The 25,443-nt window shown below is 37.9% G+C and overlaps 1 protein-coding gene and 1 long non-coding RNA gene across 12 annotated transcripts in view; one reads left to right on the top strand and one right to left on the bottom strand.

Annotated features, from left to right (window-relative positions):
* The window catches only part of BNC2 (basonuclin zinc finger protein 2), a 481,370-nt gene that overhangs the window by 45,231 nt on the left and 410,696 nt on the right, over nucleotides 1–25,443 (bottom strand). The window lies entirely within an intron of this gene.
* The window catches only part of LOC131192051 (uncharacterized), a 30,582-nt gene continuing 8,081 nt past the window's right edge, over nucleotides 2,943–25,443 (top strand). Inside the window, exon 1 of the long non-coding RNA XR_009153632.1 lies at nucleotides 2,943–3,293. This is a non-coding gene — a long non-coding RNA (uncharacterized LOC131192051). The remainder of the gene's footprint in view (nucleotides 3,294–25,443) is intronic.

The raw sequence follows: 25,443 nt of genomic DNA, 5'->3' as shown, positions 1-25,443 counted from the left end.
TGAGTGCACACAGTTTGGGAACCATTATGTCTTGACTTGAGAACGTTCGAAAAACTCTGCCAGTGCCTATACCTGCCCATTTTATTTTGCTCTTTTTTGCTCTAAGTAAAAACACTTTTTGCATTTGACAGGGCAATGAGTAGCCCTTAACTTATGATCGCAATTGAGCCCCAAATTTTTGTTACTAAGCAAGGCATCTTGAATTTGTGCTCCATTTTACAACCTTTTTTTTTTTTTTGCCAGAGTTGTTAAATGAACAACTTCAGTTTTTTTCAGCAAATCATGAAGTCATTAAGCAAATCTGGCTTTTCCAATGGATTTTGTTTGTTGGAAGCCAGCTGGGAATGTTACAAATGGCGATCGTGTGACCCCAGGACACTGCAATTGTCATAAATATAGGCCACTTGCCAAATGCCTGAATTTTGATCACACGACCATGGGGATGCTATAATGCTTGTGAGTATGAAAACTGGTCATAAGTCACTTTTTACAGTGCCTAGAACGGTCACTAAACAAATGGTTGTAAGTCAAGAACTACTGGTATCAGGGGAAAAAAGTCAAGACCAATATGACAATCAAAGCCCAAATCCTTTTTGAGTGCATCATTAACTTTTGACAGATGATGCTGTATTAGATAACTGTTTTTTGTTATTTTAAGCTCATTTCTCTAATTTGCTAAGTTGTTTTCCATTTTGTTTTTCCCTTGTACGTAACTAGAAGCTACCCCACTAAATTTTGTGGCATCTGCAAATCTGAGAAATATTCCTGCCATCTCATCATTCAAGTCATTACACAAATAGGGAAAAGAAGAAGGCTGTGTGGTACCCCATTCAGTATCTCTTTCCAGTCTGATGAAGAATCTTTGATGATCTGTCTTGGGGCATATTTTTTGAGCTAACCACTCGATCAACATACCATCCAGCCCACAGAAAGCTAGTTTGTTAATTAGAATGACACAGGGCAGTTTGGCAAATGCTTTGCTTTGGGTTCTCCAAATTAGCCCCATCATTTTATTTGTATTGTTTTATATCTTGAAATGTAATAAAAATCATTGCAAAATTAGTAAGAGAAGAGTTATGCAAATATTTTTACTCTAATAATTATATGTACATACTCTGAAAAATAAAGTCCAGAAAATATGCATTTGCTCATGGAAACAAACTTTTTCCAAATTACATATTCCATTTTTTTTCTTAATAAAGACAAGGAAACTATTATCTAAAATGGATGGAATAACACGAAATATAAGTCTGGATCAGATGAATTGGAATAAAAATATATGACATTGTATTTCCAAAAGTATTTGGCCAGATAAGAGTCCTATCAATGCAGTCCTAAGAGAGATGCACCAAAAAAAAGAGATCTAAATAAAGAATTTTCAAGAAGAAAGAATTTTCTTGTTAAGCCAGTCCCCCCCGTACATGTGTGTATACGCACACACAGAGATAAATGTATGTGTATGTATGTACGTACGTACGTATGTATGTATATATTACACAGGAGGAAATCATATTATAGCAGAATAAGTTCAGTTTTATACCTCAGAAAACTCTGTAAGAAATCTAGAATGTTTCTGTTGTTATATTGCTTACCTAATCTGTTAAATTAAATCAGCCACAAATTGGTTTTCTGTTTTTCTTTAAATTAGATAACAAAGGGGGGAAAAGTGCCCAATAATGACTTTATAAAGAAGAATTGGACTTGCACCCATTTGTGTTTCCCTTTATTTTAGAATTTTATTTTCACTATTAAAATTTGTAATCAAACCTACAAGTACATAAATGCCAAATGAAGCCATTATCTAAAATGTATGAAGACCAACTTATATGTTTGTGCACTATTTTTGCAATAAATTCTCATTATATTTAGCATAAAATGCCATTTGAAAAGTATCTTTTTAAAACGATGATTCGCTCTCTAGCATTCAAGATGGCAGGCTTCCTGAAATCAGCTGGGGTTGACAAATCTCTTAAATATTGCATCTAATCTTTTTTAATATTATAAACTAAACCTCAAACCACTTGTTTTATTCTGTAACTAAAATGTCAGAGAAGCTACAGCCACAACGTTATATATTCTTTCCTTTAAACAAGACTCATTACCACAGTGGGAAATCTTCTTCCTAACATTTGTTCCACTTGGTTGCAGGGTCTGCTTGCTTGTAGTGCACTTTGCCTAGCAAAGTCATCAATGCATGATGAATGAAGAGTCTGTTGTTAAAGCAGCTTTTGCAAAGCACTGTTTTGTGGCTGAGAGAATGTGTGAGTAGTCCAAGGTCATTCACTTGGCTTCTCCACCTAAAGGAGGATTAGAATCTGTGTTTTCCTGCTCTTATTCCAGCACTTAAAACTACTACACCACATTGCCACCGCAAGGGCAGTGGGAACTATTCCCGAGAAAACACACAACAATTCTTCAGTAGCTGTAAATAGCCTGGGACAACTATCTGAACTATGTAATCGTAATTGCCCCAATGCATATAGCTAACTCTAAGCAATCAAAATACCACTAGCATTTCAAATAAGTCTTGTAAATATACTTGAAGAAATAAACAAAAATATAAAACTAATTTCAAAACAATGTATTTTGAGCCTGAACCTACAACAAACAGGTCTTGCTTAGGGCATATGGGGTGGGGAGATGCAATATTTTAATTATTACAATTTTAATTGCTGAATGAAGTATGAGAGGAAAGCATGCACATTTGTCAAAGTAGAATGAAAGATCATAAAATATACAATCCACAAACAATGTCATGTCCCAGACAAAAAGAAACCTTGTATAATGTAAGTGGAAGCTCTTAAATATATTCTTCAATGCACTTTTCGGGAGATACTTTTATTTGCACTACACTTTATTATATGACTTTAACATTATTAAGTTTGGCAATTACTATTTCTTCTTTCTTATAATTAGGGGAAAAAATCTTGCAAGTTGCCAAGTCCTAAAATAAAATAACAATGCTATATTGTTGCTATGGAACCAATGGCTGGGTTTGTTTATGACATGTTTTAAACTCAACAGCATTATAATTAATTTAAGTTTAGTAGAATTAAATAGACAAGATGACCTGATACCTGGTGGTCTTAATCAACAGAGGATGAAGATGAAGCACCACACCTTTGAAAAATCCATTAATCAAAACAAATTACAGTATATGAAGAACATCAAAGCCAGAGCCTGCGTGCATTCAAATAATCATAGGGAAGAGCAATCTAGCTGCCATGGCGTAGGAGGAAGGAAAATTGGGAGTAGCACTGGAGGGACCAGCAGCAATAGCAGGAAAAATACAGGTAAGCATAGCAAACAAAAAGGATGGCAGGGGGTGTATAGCTAAAAACTCCGAATTTACTCTGCTACAAAGATAGAAGACCAAGAAGTCATCAGAGATGGACATGCAGTACTGCCAAAATGATTCACAAGTGATTCAGACCTTGTACTTGTGCAACCCCTCCCTGCTAAAATATATCCTCAATTTGTTCAGGCTTCCAGCAAGCCTGGAAGAGAAGATGCTGCTTGTTTAAAAATTAGATTAACTTTAGTAAGTGAATTCCTCAAAGCAGATGATTCCGAGCCTGGGAAACAACCAACTGGCTTAGTAAACATCAATGCGGGGCTGCCCTTGTAGGTCAAAGCACCTTTCTTAAATTATTTTTGAAGTGTGCGCAGCCATAGCAATCCTAAATGTGGACAGATGGGTGCTTGTTTTATTAAAAGCAGAACAATCTTGCTGCCATTAGTGGCAAGAGGCAGGGGTGCCTGCAAGCCATCCAAAGTCAAATCAGTGGTCAGAACCACACAGTAAAAGCCTTGCTTCTTTTTTCCCCCCCCTGCATGTGTCATGAAATTCACATAAAAAAGAGTTGGGGTTTTGATTCTACCGTCATGGTCACCATCTTGAAAGTAGGCATCTTAATTATTTCTTTAGTGGTTTATCTTTGGGTTTAAGGCAGACATATCTTATGCAATTCCCCAAACAAAGGAACAGATTTACGACCAACTATCTACATAGCTTGTGGCTGTCACAGAAAGCCACCGCTTGTTGGGGTTTTTTGTTTTATTTTCCTGGCAGATCAAAACATTTCCACTAACCATCGGTCACCCGATCTCTCCATCTTCACTGCTGATGTGATGGCAGCTGCCCTCAACTCATGAATTCTGAAAGAACTGTCCTTTTTCCTCATAACAGTTTTGGCTGAAGAAGCCATCCAATGCATTTGATTCAAGAACAGTCAAGTCAAAATAGTCTCTACAGTACAGTTGTTCCCAACACAATTTCTTCTCCAGCCTCGAAGAAATTTTGATGATGTCCGATTCCCTAACTTCCCTGGAATGGACCTATTAATATATCCGTATGCGTGCAGACATGCATAACGCACAAACATGCAGGATGGCAATTAAGCTCCATTAAGCGAAGTAATATTGTCTATGCTTATTGCTTAATTATAAGCCTATGTTGCTGAGAAGACAACTTAAAATAAGCTGTGGGTTTCCTGGATGCGTTTGTCTGGTTAATGAGGAAGAATGCTGCTAACCTGAGAAACAAGCAAGTATCTAAATAAACCAGCAGCGGCTGTTTCGGCTGTTTTGTGAGTCCTGGGCAGCCAAAGATTATGACTAGCACTTTCATGCTTAATTGAAAGCCATGATAAGGCTGCTGTCCATGCAGCCTATAATTAGGTCTTAAATGTTAAGTTTATAGATGGCCCTGAAGTAAAAATGTTGGCAAAGTACTTGGCTTCATGCTGCCCGTTAAACCATAATTTCTGTTTCTGAACCCGGAGCAAAAAAAAATAAAAAATAGGCATTTTCTCCTGAAAGAATCATGCAAATATGCATTCTAAAGGAATAATTTACAGTCGCCTTTATGAAATTGGGAGCATAAAACTTTAATAAACAAAATAAAATAAATTTAATAAATGAAATAATTTACACAAAATCTGTTACAATCTTTCATGCTCACTCTGTCAAAACGGCACTAAAATGTAGTTTTAAATTTTGACTGTTTAAAGCGCTTGATTTATGCAAGTGTTTATTGTTAAATCTTTTGCATGCATCTCCTTTTGTATTTTTTGCTGCCATTGTGTGTTTTCTTTTGTTTCATATCGTGGGGTCTCTTCTAGATAGCAGGCATTTTCTTTTTTAAAAAAGAAAAACAAATGAACACAACCCCCCCCAAAAAAATCTCTTTGGACTGTTTTTTGCCTGAGATTTCATTTTCATTGAGAAATGAATCAATTGTGTATAAACTATTCAATTAAATTCAATTAGACTTCTGAGTTTGCTGCATCAGACATTTCATTTTATTCCTATTTGTCTAACTCCGGTCTTCTGGCAATGCTTTTATTTTGCTTGGAAAAGAACAATATGCATATTTTTATCCACTGCTAAAATGGAAATTTAGAGTGAGCTGTTTAAGTTGCAATGCTAAACACCAGGGTAAAAGTTCCATTGTCCATGAATGAAATTTGTATCTTCCTATTCAGGACGGGGGTGGGGGGGAACGTAGAAAACAATAAGCCATTAAGACAGGGTTAAAATTATGGCCCAGTGGTTAACTTATTTTTCCATAGTTTTAAGAAATTCTGCAAGTTATTTTACATAGAGTATTATAAACAGATATATAAATTATCATAATCAAAAAGCAACCTTTTATTTACAGTATGTATAGAATTCCATTAAGCTTGATTTCTAAACTCAACTAAATAAGAAGGCTCAAATTACAATTTTCAGGTTTAAAAAAATCAAAGAAACAAAAACAGGCATAGATTTCCTAAGAATGAAACAATAAATTGTGTTGGGGGTTTTTTGCACAAATGTATGGTTAAAGCACCGACTAGGATTTTTCAGACAAATTGTGAACTGCATATCATTCATATTATGACAAAATTTGCACTGCAGCAAATTATCTAATTTGTGCCATTTGTGGGATTAGTTCATGAGTTTATTATGACTTCTACCAGACATCTGTTTCTGCAGAAATGTTGACTTCTGCAAATTCAGACCTCTAGAAAAAAAAATCTTGCTTGTTAATTAACACATCAATTTTTACACCCTAAAAAAATTATGCACATGTACGGAAAGAGTTTGTATATTGTCATAATTCCACATTATGAAAATTACACTGAAATATGATTTTTAAAAAAAATACTACGTTAGACTGTAACTGAGGGAAACCAAACCTTCTTTTGGCTCTTACTGTAGAGAACAAGCACTCTAGAAATTGGGTAAAATCAGAGAAATTTTTTTAAAATGTCTTTAATTTAAATGCCAATGCAATTAAAATGAACTTAATAGAGCTAATATAATTCTCAATGTGTACTCGGTATTTTCTTTGCATTCAGAGTAAAAATGACAACATAGCAACAAATTTGGAGAGGGTCTGATTAATACAGATTTTGAGGCTTCATGTTTTCGTTTCCTGCACAAGGTTAATAGGAAAGTCCTGCACAAAGTTGCCCCATCTTTAAAAATGAAGCTCTCCTGCTTCAACCATTTCATCTTTTGGGCAGCAAGTGTTCAATCAATGAAAATGAAAACTGACAGATGATGGCAACAAGAAAAGAGATTTACCTTCCCAACATTGCAGGGTGTGCAAATGTAGATCCTGCTATTCAGTATCTGTTTATACATTACATTGTCTGCCCTTGTGAGTGTGAATTTACAACTAGTACAGGATTCTTCTCCGACAAACTGGACTGATGCAGACACACACACAGCTGACAAGCATCCAGCAGAGAGAAAAAAAATTGCAAAAAAAAATCCCAAAAAACCTATCTGATAATTCATGAATAAAATGAAACGCAGCCCCTTTTCGAATAGATTTTAAATTTCAAAAATGGAACTGTTCCCAGCTGACTGGCTGCGTTTTTACAATTCAGCTTTCTTCACAGCACCTTTTCCTGAAGAAATTACTGTTACCATGTAAGCATTCGACTCTTGTAGTAGCTTGCGTTAACACAGTGAGCCTTGCTTAGAAATAATCTGAATGAAACGTATCCCCTAAAGAACTGTCAATCAACATTCACCATCCTGAGCCATCGCTCTGCGTCTGCCTATCGCACAGCGTTATTTCACAGCTATGAAAATATACTTTTCAAAATCCATGCTAAAAGCCAGTGACATAAGGCTAAGCAGAAGTATGTAAGTATGTCCCCTTAATCTCAAGGTGTAAAATTCTTGTCAGGGATGCAGATGCTGGTGACATTTCCCGTCACTTGGGACTGAGCGCTCCGCTGATTCAATAAACCGACAAAAGTGCAACAGCCCTTGATGTCAGTTACAAGATTTTACATACCTACCATGTGAGTGATTCTCAACTTCCCTGGGAATTTATTCAGATGTGTTTGCAGCCCATAACAATTCTTCTGCCCGCAAAAAACTGGTACAAAAGGACATCACTTATGAACCTTATGTAACTTGATTTTTTTTTTTTGTATAACCCGAAAAGAAAATTTATTCTTTTTTTTTTTTAATTTTCAGCTCTTAGTTTTGAATTGAAAAGATACCTGGCATTTTCTTTCTGCGCTCAAAGTATACCTCAAAAAAAGTCCTAACTTAATTGCTAATCAAGAAACTGCCTGAGCTTGCGATAATTATGTTTGCTTTCTAATTATGAATTGACAAATTATTTCAGTTGTTCAAGGACAGATTATTGTTTCTTTAAAGACAGTTCATCATATTCTGCCAACCTCCTGATACTAAGTTCTATACCGTACTAAGGATCTACTAGAGGAATTCAATTCTAGCTTATTAATTAATGTGTGATTAATAACACAACAGATATAATGTTTTTAAAAAATCTTGGCTCCCTGAATCCTCATTGTAACAAATTCTTCACCAAATTCTGCAGTACTGAAGTAGTGTGCAAAAATTTCCGCACCAAACACCAAGACAGCATATATATCTCCTCTGGCCATTGTGTTATTTAAAAGACAGCTTTTAATAACGTATTGCTATTCATCACATCAAAGCATTTTGTATTTATCTATGAGGATTTTCAAATCCTTCATTTTTATGTAAAAATAAAAATGTGTCTACTCTCATACCCAGTATAACTTGAAGTTGAGCTTAAATGATATATCACTTTTTTTTCCAACCAACACATTTTATTCTCTCTGTAAAAAAAATAAATAAAGCCTTCTTGACCACAGTTTCATCCTTAGCAAAATATAGTTATGATACTGTATGTTTAAGAACTTAGAGGGACCTGAGTGAACTTTTTATATTAGTCCTATTTCCATATTCTGTGAGTGAAGTTCTAAAGAGTTATGAAAATATAAGCATTATTCATTCTAGAAAGGTTCATGGTCACAAAACATATGTGGGATAAACAAAGTTCTCTGCCATTTATTTCTTTGCAGTCAAATTGGATATCCAGGTGTGCTGTACATAGACTCATGGGTCATGGAGCTACAGATCCATGTACTTGCTCCAAGGCCTACACGCCCAAAGGATCCCACCCCCTTAATGTAAATGTTAAAGCACATGGCCAAACAAGCTTGCTTACTTCCCAGAAGCATAACTGACTAATGAGAATGCCCAGAAACTATGTACCAGGTGTGGCTCACCTCCAGCAGAATGCCAACGTCTCTGTGTCCTCACAATATAATACTTAAAAGGCACTAGAATAATTATTAATGATGCAAAACCATGGGGAATAACTTTCATTTCTGTGGTGTCAAATGTACAAATACTTTGCAGATTTATAGTGAATAAATAATAAAAGTAAGAATTTACAAAATATAACTCAAGTCGTATTTGGAACCATAGGCTGCAGAAGTTTACAGTCTCTATCAAAAATGTAGCTTTTGTCCCACTTGGCTTCATTTTGCTTAATTTATTTTTGGAGAAACTGTGTAGGCTACTATAGGCAGAGTGACGACATTAGCATTAGGATGGCACCCAGGTAGATAGTACCAGCAATTCAAAGCACCTTTCCTTCCCAAGGGCTTTTCTTTAATGTGTGTTAAGCCTAAGTAAGGCTTATATATGGTTTTGTTTTATGGCAAACATTAGCAGCACATCATCCAGTAATTGAACGGCACAATTTCAGAGGGCTTTGGCAGATGCATATGGATTCTGAAATTGCAACTCACAGCTTGACTAAGTCTCTATCTAAAATCGTAAGGCTCTGCGGGGAAAAAAAAACTTTCATAAATAGCCTGTTTTCTATAATGATGCCTTTACCAGATTTTGTATGTTCCCCCAGTATAATAAAAATGGGATACAGCTAGATAGATAGACAGGATAGATGGGATAGATGGGATAGATAGATAGATAGATAGATAGATAGATAGATAGATAGATAGATAGATAGATAGATAGATAGATAGATAATATGATAGAAGAAAGAAAGAACGAGAGAGAGAGAGAGAGAAAGAGAGAGAGAAAGAAAGAAAGAAAGAAAGAAAGAAAGAAAGAAAGAAAGAAAGAAAGAAAGAAAAAGTTTTGTTACTCAAGGAAACATTTGGGTCAGACTGTGATCCACTAAGATAATTAGTACGCTCTTACTATGTTCTTGAGAAGATAAAGAAGCTCTCACAATATAATTAGATAAATTATTCTGTGTCTAATACAGCAAAGCCTATGCTTTAAAATACGACCACCCTTTTTAGGTATGGGTATGTAATAAAACTACATCAGATAGCATTTAGTAAGTAATCTGAGGGGTGATTTCCCTTTTAATTAAATAAGCAAGGTTGTGTACACTGGCCTCCTCTTTAGGTCAAACATTAAAACTTGTCTTGAAAAATAAGACCTAACGACAGTTATTATAAGGTGAACAATATGTTGCTATGGAACATGCCACTGAAGAGAACACAATAATGGCCTCTCTAGTTAATGTGATTAGAGCCATTATTGACATAATGCCAGGAAGACGCAAAGCCATTAGCATTATACTACAGCTCATTCCCAGCCTCTGTTCAAATTTACTATTTGATCCACTATTTTAATTTTCTTCCATCTTATTCGGAGTGGCATTTTGCAAAATGCATAATTAAAAGCTGATGTTATTCTCTGTGCTTCACAAATTAAAAACATGGGCAAATGAAGATTCGTTCCTCAAAAAATATTATTAATGAATCAGAATCTTTTGATGCAGTTATTTCTAATACTGGGGATATTTTACTGTACAACATTTAGCTCTACATGCTATATAATATGTACATGAAGCTGAAGGCAGAGTTCACCTAGGGATTAAGATCTCAATATCACCAGAAAGTGGATATCTGCATTTCCTAGTTCAGTCTGAGAAGGCTGTCAAAGTCCTGAAACATTGTCCAGTGGGGGAAAAAAGAGCACAGCAAAACAGAACTGATTGAAAAACAGTTTTGTATAATTGGGATTCTTTTCTTGGGATGCACAAATCTTGGCTATGGCTAGGAATGACTTGGCTGAAATCTTTAATTATTTCCTATCAGGATTATCAGTATGCGTCATGTAGGGTTCTTTAAAGAGGATTTAAAAACACCATTTGTAATCTACCATGCATGCTGTACAACATTTGTTATTGTCATATTTGTTATTAATAAGATACATGGATACAGCACTGCATACAAACCTTTTTTGGTTTCTGCATCTAAAGTGCCATTTTGAAGAAGGCCTATCATTTTATTACTTCCCTTAAATATGTCCAGGAAAAAAAAATTAGAGAAAAAAAATCAGTTTTAATCTGTAATACCATTTTTTCTATTTTACTGCTTTAGTTGTTTGTTTCAAATTCTATCAATAAAATTAACTTCTCCTTTTTTCCTAGATTCTGTGTCCACCATAATCACATTAATTATGCTGATCCCAGTGTTAAGAGAGCCAGAGAAAATACTTTTTCTTAACTTTTTAAAATTAAAATTTAAAAAAAAATCTCAATTATATGCCACCAAAGGGTAGGTTTCCCCCCCACCATGGCTCCAATTCTTAAATATGCCACATTATGGATTTTGTGGTTCTCTCTGTATATGTATGTATGTATGTAAGCATTCCTTCTGGTATATTTATATTTTTCCTATTCTACAATATGTTTTTGAGATAAAAAACTAAATAATACGTAGTATATAACACAAGATGCTGTAGATTTATATAGAGATATGATTCTAGTGACAGTTTTATTCTCAAACCTTTTCTATCACATGCACACAGAATGTTATATCTCTATTTATTTATCTATACACCCATATATGTATACATATTGCATGAGAATTTCTCTGATATCCGCATTAGAAGGCAAAGGAATCCCAAGTCTAGCTAGCTGCTGGTCACAAACACATCTATGACTATCAGTAAGTGTTGTATCTTATGATTCTTGACAAATATATTTTATTTTTTCTTTATGTACACTGAGAGCATATGCACCAAAGACAAATTCCTTGTGTGTCCAATCACACTTGGCCAATAAAGAATTCTATTCTATTCTATTCTATTCTATTCTATTCTATTCTATGGAGCTTTCTTGGTGACAGTATATAAGTGGTTTTGCTGTTGTTGTCTTCCTTACTCTGCTTTATAAGACAGTGTTGAAATGAAAATATTTACTGAATGAAATTATGCAGGATGTTTGTCTTTTGATTGCACCCTTTATTAGTGCTTAGTGAGTTCCTACAACAGAGATCATGGTGTTGGCTGATCAGAATTAAGTTTGCAAGTAGTGCTTCAGATTTAATGAATTCATATGACTGCACAATGCTTAGAAAATAAAGCATATGGTGGTATTTCCAATTTGGATTATATTATTTTCAGATATTAAAAGCCAAAACGATATCTGTTTCAAGGGGGGGGGGGGAAGCACCAACATTGGAATCTATTCTAATTCATAATTTATTAATATCACTTTAGTTCAAAGGCAATCTCTTTGAATTCTTTCCTATTTTCAAAAACTGCTAGGTGCTCTGAGATAGATGGCTTCTAATGATAGGAATCAAAAGACACTGCCTAGATACATTTATTACACTAAACCACAATGTAGCTATTATTTGAGCAATTCTCACAATACATTGTCATAAGCCATAGGGTTAAAACAACAGTGGATGAGTCCCTGTACAGTTATATATCTCATGTATAATTACAATCTATTTTAAAATATCTATATCGATATATATATATTAAAATTACAATACCAAAATTAAGAAACTTTTAAGTATCACTATGCCTTAGGATAGCAATCATGCCCATGCAGCTGGCAATGCAGCCAGTATCCACAAAACATGAACTAGTAAAAGAAAGCTACATTAAAACAAGTGCATTCTTGAACTCAATATAGTGATCAGTATAGAAAATGGACCTGCTTATTTTTCTGATGTTTCCATTAGCACTAGATAACATCTTGTCTTTAATTCCTGGCAATCTATAAGAAAACAATCCCCTCAGAAATATAACACAAGGACTAGAATGTGGAGTCTACGGTGATCTCCGAGATTGATTGTTTGCTTGCAGACATTTTTTCACCCAACCAGGTAACATCATCAGTGCAAGTGAGGGTGGGGTTTGCTCACTGTTTAGTGGGGGCTTGTTCTGCAAGGAAAAGAGTCAGTAACTTTAACTCTTTAAGGCCGTCTTTCCATAAGTAGAGCTGCTCTCATCGAAGAGTCTACATACTAAGTGTATCAGGATTTAGAAATGATAAAGCAGGGCAGAAATTTGCTGCTATCACCCACTAACAATCCAGGGCTGAGTTAGAATCAAGATAATTTGCCAGTTAAAATTATACCGGTTGAACATTTCTCCAGAAGTAAAATATTGTGCTTATCTCCCAACTTCAATTCAAAATCTGTTTTTATTTATAGACAAATATTTGCATTAGAAAATGATTTTTTAAAAACTGTTCAACACATTTGTGATAGTCAGATCAGAAGATTTTCTGACATGGTCTACCTTGATAGGCTGACAAAGAAGCAGAAATATCTATCATTAATTGATACAGTGCAATATTCATGCTGGCCTAAAAGTCATAAAGATGGTGTCTTCTCTGTGACATCACAGACTTCTTTCAATGTGTTTGCCACATTTATTTATAGCCCTAATTTATAGCCCTGGAATTCCTGGTGATCGCCTTTATATGTACTAAAAAAGTCCAACCCTGGTTAGCTTTTCCCCCCAAACAAAGTGAAATGAATGCTTTTTCTTGCTGATGTCTACATATTTTATTTATTTATTTTTATTGTAATTTGTCAAACAGAAACAAACACAGGAATAATATAAAAATACAATGACAGGGACGATAGGCACGTTAGTGCACTTATGCACTCTCCGTCTAAAGACCTCTTAAGTATGAAGTGAGGTCCATGGAAGTCAATTTGTGACTAAAACCGTGAAAATTTGCAGGTGAGACAACTAAATCAGGTAGAGCAGACTTTGACAACTCTATTACAAAAATCGTATTTTTTTACAGTCAAGTTTAGAACGATTTAGATTGAGTTTAAAGCGATTGTTCGCGCGTTTATTATTGTGATTAAAACTTATATTAACGTAATAGGTTAAAGCCTAAGTATACTTACATGTTATTATAAACCATGGCTATGACGTTACATCCGATCCTTAATGTTTCCAAAGGCAGGAATATTTATTCATAAGACTGGGAAAAACATGAGAACTTGGACTCTATAATGGTTGGAATAGCCTAATCCAAATCCGAATCCGAATTCTAATTCTAATTATTCTAATTCTGCAATATTTTTCAACTCTACCCCCTAATTCTAGTAAGATTAGGAAGGCTGAGCATTTATCATAGTCAGGGGTGAGATAAGAGTCACGGTGGCTGGAGTATGTCATGCCTGCAGATAGAATTGAAATTATCAGGGATTCTCCCCTCATCTGCTGCATGTGGATTTTATGTTGCATTTTTGTTGGGGATCTAATAAATGGATTTCTTCATTCTATGAGCAGTTTACATAAAGATAAAGAGATTTCATATTAATTCATCCTCTAAAAAAGGCAACACTAATTAGCTTTAGTCTTCTTAATTGGTAGGTTATTCAAGTTTATTCTGCAGAAAAAATACATCCCAGTTCTTCAGCCCTGAACATTTTTAGTGCAGATTATAAGATTAAATAATGTTTAGTATAATACTTTTAAATAATTCAATGTACAGGCATTTATTAATTAGGGAATACAAAGTATGAATTAAATACACGAAGTGCTGTAGGCTGCACTAGCTATGAAAGTCTTTAATGATTGTGTGCAGATCAAAATTAAAAAAATAGGCTAAGGATTCCATCAGCTTAATTTATTACCTTGAACAGCAAGGTACCAACAGGATTATGCCAGAGATACTCATGTGCACAGCATGTTTGAAAATACAACACTTTCCCACTTTATGGTGGGGAAAGTTATTAATGCACTTAGTGAGATGCCAAAATCAGAAAATAGTTCAAGATCTATCACCTTTTCCCATATGCCTTGGGGGCATGGTAGATTACGGTACATAACAAAATCTTGAAATGCATAACAAATTTTTTACTTATTTCAAACTACCCATATTTATTTGTCGGAAGTATTGTAAAGAAACCAGTTCTAACAAAAAGATTCATTTTTTCAAATTGGGAAAAAAATGAATCTTGTAAATTGCTATTATGATTACAGGTAATCCTCAATTTACAACAGTTCATTTAGTGATGGTTCAAAGTTATAACGGCACTGAAAAAAGTGACGTTATGACCATCTTTCGCAGCAGCCCCATGATCATGTGATCAAAATTCAGATGCTTGGCAACTGGTTCCTACTTATGACCGTTGCCGAGGTCCATGGTCGTGTGATCCCCTTTTGCGACCTTCTGACAACCAAAGTCAAGGAGAAAGCCTGATTCACTTAACAACCGGGTTACTAACTTATCAACTGCAGTGATTCACTTAACAACCGTGGCAAGAAAGGTTATAAAATGGAGGAAAGCTCACTGAACAAATGTTTCACTTAGCAACATAAATTTTGGGCTCAATTGTGGTTGTATGTTGAGGACTACCAGTATATCTTATATTCTGTGCTGCAAAAGTCCTGCAATTGCCTTTTCCTGGCTGCAAGAAAAGGTGGGCAGTCTCTCCTCTTGCTTCTCATCCTACTGGTGATATGATTGAAAACAGGCTCTCCATGCTACCTGGGCCTTGGTCTGCAGTAGGAAGCTGTTGTGCACATGAGAATGTGAGCTGAATTACTCTACAAACAGTAACTGAATGAAGACCATATGGTGCTTCATCACTGCATCTTCCGAGGTCATCCTATAAACTGCTGCATATATTCATACCGTGTGCTCTTACTCCCCCTCTCCTCCTCCCTCATCTTTCAAATATTCCTCTTTTTCCATCAAATACAAACATAATAAGGGACTGGGGAAATTAGCCCCAAGTGCAATTTTTGCAATTGATCTCCCCTTTTATTGGTTATAAATTAGCAAAGATAAATAAGACAGAAATCAGTGCCAAACATTTGTCGTGTTGACAGTTTATGGGGCTTAACACTTCAGGTCTGATTTTAGTGGGCTTTCCCCCCCCCTCCTTCTTCATTTAATGCCAGAAAAAACTGGCTCTGAAAGATCAAGGTAAAATATTTACTGTTGGCTATTAAACTGCATCTTTCAAGTTAAGGCTAATGCGCTTCCCATCCAGGAGCATTACCGAGGGGTTAACGCTGCAGCATTAAAATTTTAGACACCGAAACTCCGAAGAGCTTGGGAAGATCTTACAAGCAAAGGAGCACAAATAGAGTGGTGTAGTCACTGAACCACAAGCGGTAGTTTTTAAGTGAAAAGTCATGCAAAGGTACCAGAGCCTCAAGTCTCTGGTGTAACAGGTACATCTACGTCCATCTCTCAGCTCACTCAAGTGCTAATAAACGCCTCGTCCATCCATTTGAGTGGGCCCATTTGCTCCTTGTAGGTAGAAATGGTTATTTGCTGTACAGATGCGATTACACAGTCGCTTCCTCTCGCCCATGATAACAGCATGTAAAACAAAAAAGTGCCCTTTCTTATACACAAAGGTACTTATCAGGATCCCTGGGCACTGCATACCAAGCACTCAATATGGATTGATGGGAGAGTGGTAGGGACACAACAGGAAATGGACAAGGGCACATTTCCCAGGTTAATAGCGTAATAATGCTCAGTTACTAAAAACCCAGGGAAGCCTTACCAGCAACTCCACGGATGCTTCTAAAACAGTGCTGTTTCTCTTCATGGAAGGGAGATCTGATCAAGTAGCGTTAAAGGCCGCTTCAAATTTAAAAACACCCCTATTAGTAGCCGTTCTCCAGTCTATTTCTGCATGCTTCCCCTCCTCTTTCCAATTCCCTCCATTGGGAAATAAAAATTATCATGTGTTCAAAAAATTAACGTTTGTTTTTGGCTTCCACTATTATTTCTTAATTTGCAGCCCTTTTAGAGAAAATGGAAATAAGAATGATAGGAAAAGCCTCCCCACCACCACCACATTCAGCTTCTAAAGCAAAAAAGGCTTAATCTTTTGGGTTGGTGTGCATATTTAAACGTTTCTGAAATGCTTGTTTAGGTAATGGCTTTCACGGCAAAAACTCTGCCATCTACAAAACAAAACCTTGGATTCTCTCTGCTTGTAATTTTTATTTTCCTTAGCGTTTGTGTCCCTTCTGTGTCCATGAGGGATATAGAACTAGAGTTGGAAATAAATAATGCTGGAGGCTGTCATTTTGTTTTGGAGCATGCCATATTTTCATTAAAAACAAATAAAGGTTTTTTTAAAAAATGGCAGAGGGGCAAGGAATTTGAAAATGCAAAGAGAAGTATTCTATAGCACCATGTTCAGAGCCCCAAATCTAAAGCATTCTGTACATGAGTATAATATGATCATAATTTATGGGCCATTGCTCTGGAATCGTGAGTCCTTATTAGAGAAAATGGAAATAAGAATGATAGGAAAAGCCTCCCCACCACCACATTCAGCTTCTAAAGCAAAAAAGGCTTAATCTTTTGGGTTGGTGTGCATATTTAAACGTTTCTGAAATGCTTGTTTAGGTAATGGCTTTCACGGCAAAAACTCTGCCATCTACAAAACAAAACCTTGGATTCTCTCTGCTTGTAATTTTTATTTTCCTTAGCGTTTGTGTCCCTTCTGTGTCCATGAGGGATATAGAACTAGAGTTGGAAATAAATAATGCTGGAGGCTGTCATTTTGTTTTGGAGCATGCCATATTTTCATTAAAAACAAATAAAGGTTTTTTTAAAAAATGGCAGAGGGGCAAGGAATTTGAAAATGCAAAGAGAAGTATTCTATAGCACCATGTTCAGAGCCCCAAATCTAAAGCATTCTGTACATGAGTATAATATGATCATAATTTATGGGCCATTGCTCTGGAATCGTGAGTCCTTATTAGAGAAAAATATCACCAATTTATTACAGAATTTGTGTAGGGCCAGTTAGAAGTAACATATAGTCTCCTCCCATTCACTGCTCAGTGTCTGCAGAACCGAGTGGCCAATTCTGGATAGGAATTCCTCCATATATTATAATTCAGCAGTGAGGATAAAAAAATAAATAAAATGCAAAAAGGAAAATCTATGTGCAGTAATTAAAAAAAATTAATGTCACCTCTTTGGATGAATCCCAAAATAATTACTAAACAGTCTCTGCTTTCACAAAGGTGGTCCAGAAAAATATGTCACAGAAAGGAAAAGGGATAGGGGAGAAAACAGAAAGTAAGGTATCACAATCATCAGTTCTTAAAGTACCACAGACCTTCAAATAGGTTATGTAATATTCAATAATATAGCTATTATGGAAATGGACGTTAGGGCAACTTAGATAATACCCTTCCTCCCAGCAAATTTATCTTCCATGTCATCTATGTTACAGCCCTTCAAATATTTGAAAATAATTATCTCCTAAGTACCACTTCCTCAGGGTAATCGTATACACCTCTTTCCTCATCAGGCTTGGTTTCGAGGCCTTTTACCATATTGCCCTCTTCTGGATACCTTCCAAACCTAATTATTTTGTATCAAAGGTTGCAAGCATAGCAGTTTTGAAGCCATGGTTCATAGGTATGGAAATAAGGCTGAAATGAGTGTAGAAATCAACATATTCTTTGCTGATGCCACTCAGAAAAAGGTTTCTATGAAGTTCCTCCAGGCAAGAATTTCCCACCTACACATTACCTAAACATTTTTCTCTCTCCGCAACCCCTCCCCCCCACTTACTACCTGTCCTACAAAGAATGGTAAAACTGTTCAAAAGCACAAGATATACAGATTTGCTAAGGGATGTAATACAAGGAGATATCTGGGTTCAGAAGATGATTTTTTTTAAAAAAAACCATTAAGTCTTTTAATTCATATCCCATTCTGTAGATGAATATTAGTTCGTAATGCTTGAAATTTGGTTCTCATGCCAAAATTTCTAAGAATCCTTGTCTTTTATTTATGTCAAAGTTTCAAAAAGATAGCACAGTAGTTGGTGTAGAAAGGGGGCAATTTTACTGCATCCATACTCCTATATACACAAACATGCTCCCTATTCCTGACATACTGGAATATGTACAGTCAAAGAGTGCTTGAGGCAAAGATGCCACCCCAGCCTTACATGTGTCGGCTTTCATTTGTCTACAAGTGTGCTTATAGATAAAACAAGCCATCCAGATGTCATCGCAAGCAGAGTTCATATGCTGACTTCACCAAGACCCAACTGTTTGCTGCCAGCGCACAGAGTGGTAAAGCTAAAATATTTAAACTCTGTGCTACTGAACACAACTTTGGAGAGTCACTTAGCATCTGATTACAGCATCTGATTTCAGGATTAATTAACATACATTCCAATAAAATAATCACATTCTTCAAAACGTAGGTAGCTGGCATATGCTCTCGTCTGAACAACAGTTTGGAAAGAATACACCAAAGCACGCTGAGCAGCCTCTAAGGAAACAAAAGATTTATTGATCATAAATGAAGGCAAAAACATTACACATAACAGGGAAGTACATGTAATAATAATTAGTCCCATTTCTGGTTCTGTGGTTACTTTCAATGACTGTGATGAGTTATGTCTCCCACGAGACTGGCTTAGGAATAATTCTTTGTAGGGTAAGATGAAAGGACATACACAGCTCTGCTCCCTCCTGATTCAAAATGTGGAGATCAATCACTGATCTAACCAGACGGAGAATGTCCAGAAAAAGCCAATAGCTAACAGAAGCCTATACTGTAAGCTGAAGAAAGGAGAAGAAAAACGAAAGAAAAATAAAGAACCGATACTCTTTTATATGTGTCTCTGTGCGTGGGTTACAATTCATTTTAGAGTAACAACTGTACGAATTATTTTGCTAGGTTTATATCTTATCTTTCTTCCAAAAAAGGTGGAGCTGGACCCATAGCACTCCATCTCCTCTGTATTTTCCCTACAGCAACACTCTAATGAGGTACTATAGGTTGACCTGAGAATGACTGGTTTACAGTCATTTAGAGAGTCTCCATGGCTAGCTGTGGATTTGAAGTTGGGAGTCCCTAGCCTTCCTCAAACACCCTAAACTATTACTCCAGAGTTATCCCAGAGACTAACACACAAAATCCAGATATTTTTATGCTTGAAGACACTGTGTTCAGCAGACAGTTTTCTCCAGAATCTATATGATGAATTAGTGTTTAATATTAATTGTTTCTTTCATTTATATCATACCTTTCCTCCACGGAATTCAATTATTTCACAGTTACCATTGCAAGAAAACTTTACCTTCTAGAGAATTACAATTTAGAGACTTGGCAAAAGTTAAATATTTGTTGTTGTTGTTGTGAAGAAGAATATTACTGCTACTTTTTGAAAGAATGACTTAGAACAGGGGTCCCCAACCTCTGGTCTGTAGACCGGCAGTGGGTCATGGAAGGCCAGCAACTGGGCTGTGCAAGCAAATGAAGCCCCATCTGTGGGATGCAGGCAACACGCGAAACCACGCCCCCTCCAGCAGTGGTGAAATCTGAACCAGTTTACTACTGGTTCGTTGGTTGCACATGTGCGCTGCGCGTGTGAATGCACAGTGCACACCATGCACCAAATGCGAGGTGTGCGCACACAAGGAAGCATGGGGTAAGTAGAACAGCGCATGGTGGGGGGGTGATCAGCTGTGGCGTACAATCTTTTTTTTACTTTTAAAAGCATTTTTTTTTTACAATCTATTTGGCCAAATAGCCTACTTAAAAAAGTAGGGGGGAAAAGGCTTTGATGATCGTGCGGCTCAGCTGTGATCATCAGAACCTTTTTTTTTTAACCTTTTAAAAGTATTTTTTTTTTAAAGAAGCAGCATGCGGGCAAGCAGGCAACCGAACAATTGGGTTGGCATGGGCAGGGGGCGGGATTTTTGCTACCAGTTCTCCGAACCACCCGCCATCATCGCTACTGGATTGGCCGATCCGGTCCGAACTAGGAGCATTTCACCCCTGCCCTCCAGTCCACAGAAAGATCTCTCTCCATGGCACCGGTCCCTGGAGCCCCAGAGGCTGGGGACCGCTGACTTAGAAGAAAGCCAGGGAACAGCATTTCATCTCTGACTCAAGCCCGTGACATTGTTGGTAAAGTTCAGTGGTTTATATCCTACATTACAGGATGATTTCCCCTGTATTGTAGAATTATACAATCAAAGCAATTATAAATGTGAATCAAAATATATTATATGTTATTTAAAAACAAATATGTATTGAGGATGATTCCCACAAGGCTACTGCTGATCTTGCCTTTGTGAGGGCACGGGGTTGAACTGAGCTAATTTCTATATCATCTGCCTCTTCCTGTTCTTGAGTTTACTTCCCAATATTTCTTATGATTTTAGTAATAACTCTCTGAAGCTCAGACCTTAAACAATTACTTTTACTTGGATTTTATTTTACAATGCATTCAATAACCGAATCAAACTGGTAACATAAGCTCGCAAGCCTTGGCTTACATTATAAAAACTTGGTAACCTTTTAATGCCAATTATATTAGTTTAGAGAACTGTCCCAGGCTCTTACCCAGAGTTAATCATTTCTTACATAAACCAGGCATTTCAGGGCATTTTGAATATAGCCCATTTCCGATTGGCAGGGAACAATGGGTTGAATAATTACAATATTTGTACTTTTTAAGGCTGAAATCTTATGGACCCAGAAGCTTATTTCTGGGGGGGGGGGGGGGGGAAACCATGGATAGAATCTCTTTGTAAAAGACCTGAAGCATTAGTACAAATTGTTTTGCCTTTATTGCCTTCAAAGGTGTCCGGGCGGGGGGACTATTGCGATATTGCAATATAAACTGCACCACTTCAGTATTTGCATGCAAAATCATGATGCAAGTTTGAAAGTGTGCTGTTTGAGACATGGTGTCATTATGTCTGCTTCATTTTTTTTTTGGCATCATTGTGGCTAGTTACGGAACTGATGATTGCCACTCGGTCATTTTTTCATCCTCAATTTACTAGAATCGATGACTAGTCAAGGCCCTATGAGGGAAACAAGTACCGTATATACTCGAATATAAGCCGATCCGAGTATAAGCCGAGGTCCCCAATTTTACCCCAAAAACTGGGGTAAACTGGGGACTCGAGTATAAGCCGAGGGTGGGAAATGAGGCACCTACCGGTTGGGGAAACCCTCCCTCCCTCAGCTGAGAAGGCTGGCGGCTCCCCCGCCCCGCCCTCTCACTGCACCGGCAGGGCTTCCCCGCGCCGTCCGGTAAAATGTGAAAAAAAGAAAAAAAAAAAACCTCGAGTATAAGCCGTATATACTCGAGTATAAGCTGAGGGGCTTAAAAAAAAACAAAAACTCGAGTATAAGCCGTATAGACCCGAGTATAAGCCGAGGGGACGTTTTTCAGCACAAAAAACGTGCTGAAAAACTCGGCTTATACTCGAGTATATACGGTAATCGATATTATAGTTGCAGGGTGTTCTGATTTTGTCAAGCTACGGTCAAGTAACAATTGGCTTCCGGCCATGCTACAAAGTGCCAGTAGAACTTTTTATTATTCCTAGGTATTGACAACACAGAGTGGCTTTAAGTGTTTTCTTGCCACATATTGTAGTTTAGGTTTTGTTTTTCAAATTATGTTCTGTTGAACTCCAGGAGGAAAAGAAAAAAAGGAAACAAGTACCGTATATACTCGAGTATAAGCCGACCCGAATATAAGCCGAGGTACCTAATTTTACCACAAAAAACTGGGAAAAACTATTGACTCGAGTATAAGCCTAGGGTGGGAAATGAGGCAGCTACTGGTCAATGTAAAAAATAAAGATAGAGCCAAGTAAAATAACATGAATATTTATTTGAACGAAAAACAATAAAAGTGCAAAAGGGGGTCCCCAAAAAGAATATGGTATCAAAAATACAGTATCTTTAAAAGTAACAGCAACCAAGCTAACGAGAGCTAAAATCCCTCAAAACTGGAGTTCTCCTCCTCCTCATCTGTTTGTCCAAACAGAGCTTCAGCTACTTCAGCTTCTGTGATGTTATCCGCATATACGTACATATATGGTGCGGTGAAGTAAGATTCAACAGCGGCAGGGAGGAGCTGGCTCTGTGTTTGTGTGTGTGTAGTATGCGCGCGTTGGCCGCCCTGTTTCCTGGTGCTCTGCTCCCTGACCCCAGTGACAGTCCTTACTCATTGCACTGTTCTCTTCCTTCTTCGCTTTTTCTCTCTCCCTCTCTGTCTCTCTCTCTCTCCCTCTTTCTTTCCTTCTCGTTCCCCAGTTCAGAGCTCGGACTGCTCTTATTTTCACTCCCCCTTTTCTTTTCTTTTCCTTCCTTCCCTCCCTCCCTCCCTCCTTCTCTGCCTCTCTTTCGTCCCCCCCCTCCCGGGATCCTTGCGGGTCGAAGGTTCTGCCCTGCCTTACACCAGCCGCCCACCTATGCCAAGGTCTCCCTGGCTTTTTCGCTCTCTGTAAGCAGCGGCTTCTCGGCAGCGTCGCCCCCCGCCTCCAATTGGTTTGGAGAAGGAAAGCTAATTTGCTGATCTGCGTGAGGGTCGGTTTCTTTTGCCTCCCTTCTTCTTCCTCACTCGGGGGAGTGAAACGCAAAGTATAGTTAGCCTGAAAAAAAACTGAACCGTGTGACTGGCGGGAGAGAAGGACGGCGCCGGGAGGGGCGGGGGGAGAAATCGTTTGTTCTTGCCGTATTTCTCCGCTTTCCAAGAGGCTTTTTCTTTTTCACCTCTTTCTCCCCACCTCCCCAATTTCCATAGGGGGAAAAAAAAACCCTGGGGAAAACTTGGCAAAAAATAAAATAAAATAAAAAGTACTGAGTGCAAATGGTTTTTTTTTATACTGTAGTTGGAGTTTTCCACGTTTCTTTCACATTCAAGGCAGCATTCTCCCCCCATCCCTCGCTGCTTTTCCAAAACATGCTTTGAAATCAGTGGTCCCCTGAGGCCTAAGCGCCCTTGGAAACCTTTGCATTTTATTGGGATGTATTCGTGACAAACGCCCCCTCCGCCCCCTCCGAGGGCGAGAGGAGGACGAGTAAGAGGAGGGCGAGAGTGACAAACGCCCCCTCCGCCCCCACCGCGAGAGGAGGGCGAGAGTGACAAACGCCCCCTCCGCCGGCAAGAGGAGGACGAGTGAGAGGGGGGCGAAAATGTCGAACGCCCCCTCCGCCCCCCGCCCCCTCCGCCGACCACCGCCGCCACCGCCATCAAAAAGCGGCGGAAGAAAACGCCGGAGGCCAGCCGCCGCCCAAAGCAGGCCGGCCGAGCTGGCAAAGCATGCCGGCAGCATTTGGGCTCGTCCTGCCGGCCCAGCTGTTCCCGAGGGCAAAAAACCCTCTCCCTGGGTCGGCAGGAGATCCATTCAACCAGGAAGGGGGGGCATATTACTTAGGTAGTCAGTACTCTGCAAGGGTAGACTCGAGTATAAGCCGAGGGGGCCACTTTTCAGCACAAAAAATGTGCTGAAAAACTCGGCTTATACTCGAGTATATACGGTAAGTTATTTGAACACAGTCAAGTGACCATGGCAATTTCCTTAAGGCAGCGGTCTGCAAACTTGGCTCTTTTAAAACTTGTGGACTTCAATTCCCAGAGTTCCTCAGCCAGCAAAGCTGGCTGAGGAACTCTGGGAGTTAAAGTCCACAAGTCTTAAAAGAGCCAAGTTTGCAGACCGCTGCCCTAAGGTACAGCAGAAAGGGGATAACTTGTTGTCTTATGCAAAAATGTCATCACCACCATTTCACGGATCAGGAGTAAACTAGAATGGGATTCTCCCCAGTACAAAATGTTGCAACCACTTTAAAAGAAATTATTTTAAGCATTAAAACCACTTTTTACTTAAGCTAGTCACTGGTGGCTTCTGGGTATGCTCATGAAGTTTTTTTGGCATCAGCAGGGAATTGCTTTACTATTTACCTTCTTCAAGGATATTTTTTAAACATCTCAGCAGGGGTGAAATTGTCCCGGTTCGGACCGGATCGCCCAATCCAGTAGCATTTTTAAAAAAATTTGAATTTATATCCTGCCCTTCTCCGAAGACTCAGGGCGGCTTACATTGTGTTAAGCAATAGTCTCATCCATTTGTATATTATATACAAAGTCAACTTATTGCCCCCAACAATCTGGGTCCTCATTTTACCTACCTTATAAAGGATGGAAGGCTGAGTCAACCTTGGGCCTGGTGGGACTTGAACTTGCAGTAATTGCAAGCAGCTGTGTTAATAACAGACTGCATTAGTCTGTAGAGCCACCAGAGGCTCTACAGCGGGTGGTTCGGAGAACCAGTAGCAAAAATCCCTGCCCCCCCCCATGCCCAGCTGAGCCGCACGATCATCAGAGGTTTTTTTTTTTACTTTTAAAAGCATTTTTTCGGCCGAAGGGTGGCCACGCCCACCCAGTCACATTACCCCCCCCCCCACCAAGCCACGCCCACAGAACTGGTAGTAACAAATTTTACATTTCACCACTGCATCTCAGCCTAACCGTGGGATTAGTAGTGATGTCCCATCCAGATATGAACCTGGTCCTTCCTTACATAGCTTTCTGGGGTCAGCTAGAAGCTGTCACTTATCATGGCATTTTTAGAGTTATTTTAGAACTATTTCAGCGAACTTTTCAAGGATTGAAATGACAGTAGGAATGGGCACAGTGAGTAAATTATTGCCCTCTGAACAACTATTTTCATGGTCCATGCACACTTTAGTCATAGAAAACCAAGAGATATAATGAGCAGGGATTTATTTATAATTATAGACTAAAATAAGATAACTGTGAAGTTAAACTATTTTACTGGGATATCAGAAATATCCACTGGGTTTTCTTATGGATTATATTGATGAATGAAGGACACTTTTCAATTTTATCTAACATCTCTTCCATCGGTATCCATATACTTAGCCTTGTTATAATACTCATTCCTCAAATTAACCTACTATCCAAAGCAAAGAGTCTTATTTACCACACGAGGCCCAACTGTACATTTTGCAGACTAGAAGCAGAATAACAAAATACATTCCACCACTCCCAGAATCAAAGGGCAAGCATCCGA

Source organism: Ahaetulla prasina, chromosome 2, assembly GCF_028640845.1.
Source record: "Ahaetulla prasina isolate Xishuangbanna chromosome 2, ASM2864084v1, whole genome shotgun sequence".
In the NCBI taxonomy this organism is placed as follows: Eukaryota; Metazoa; Chordata; class Lepidosauria; order Squamata; family Colubridae; genus Ahaetulla; species Ahaetulla prasina.
Note: the sequence above shows the minus strand (reverse complement) of the source record. Positions and strands in the feature narration are given on the sequence as shown.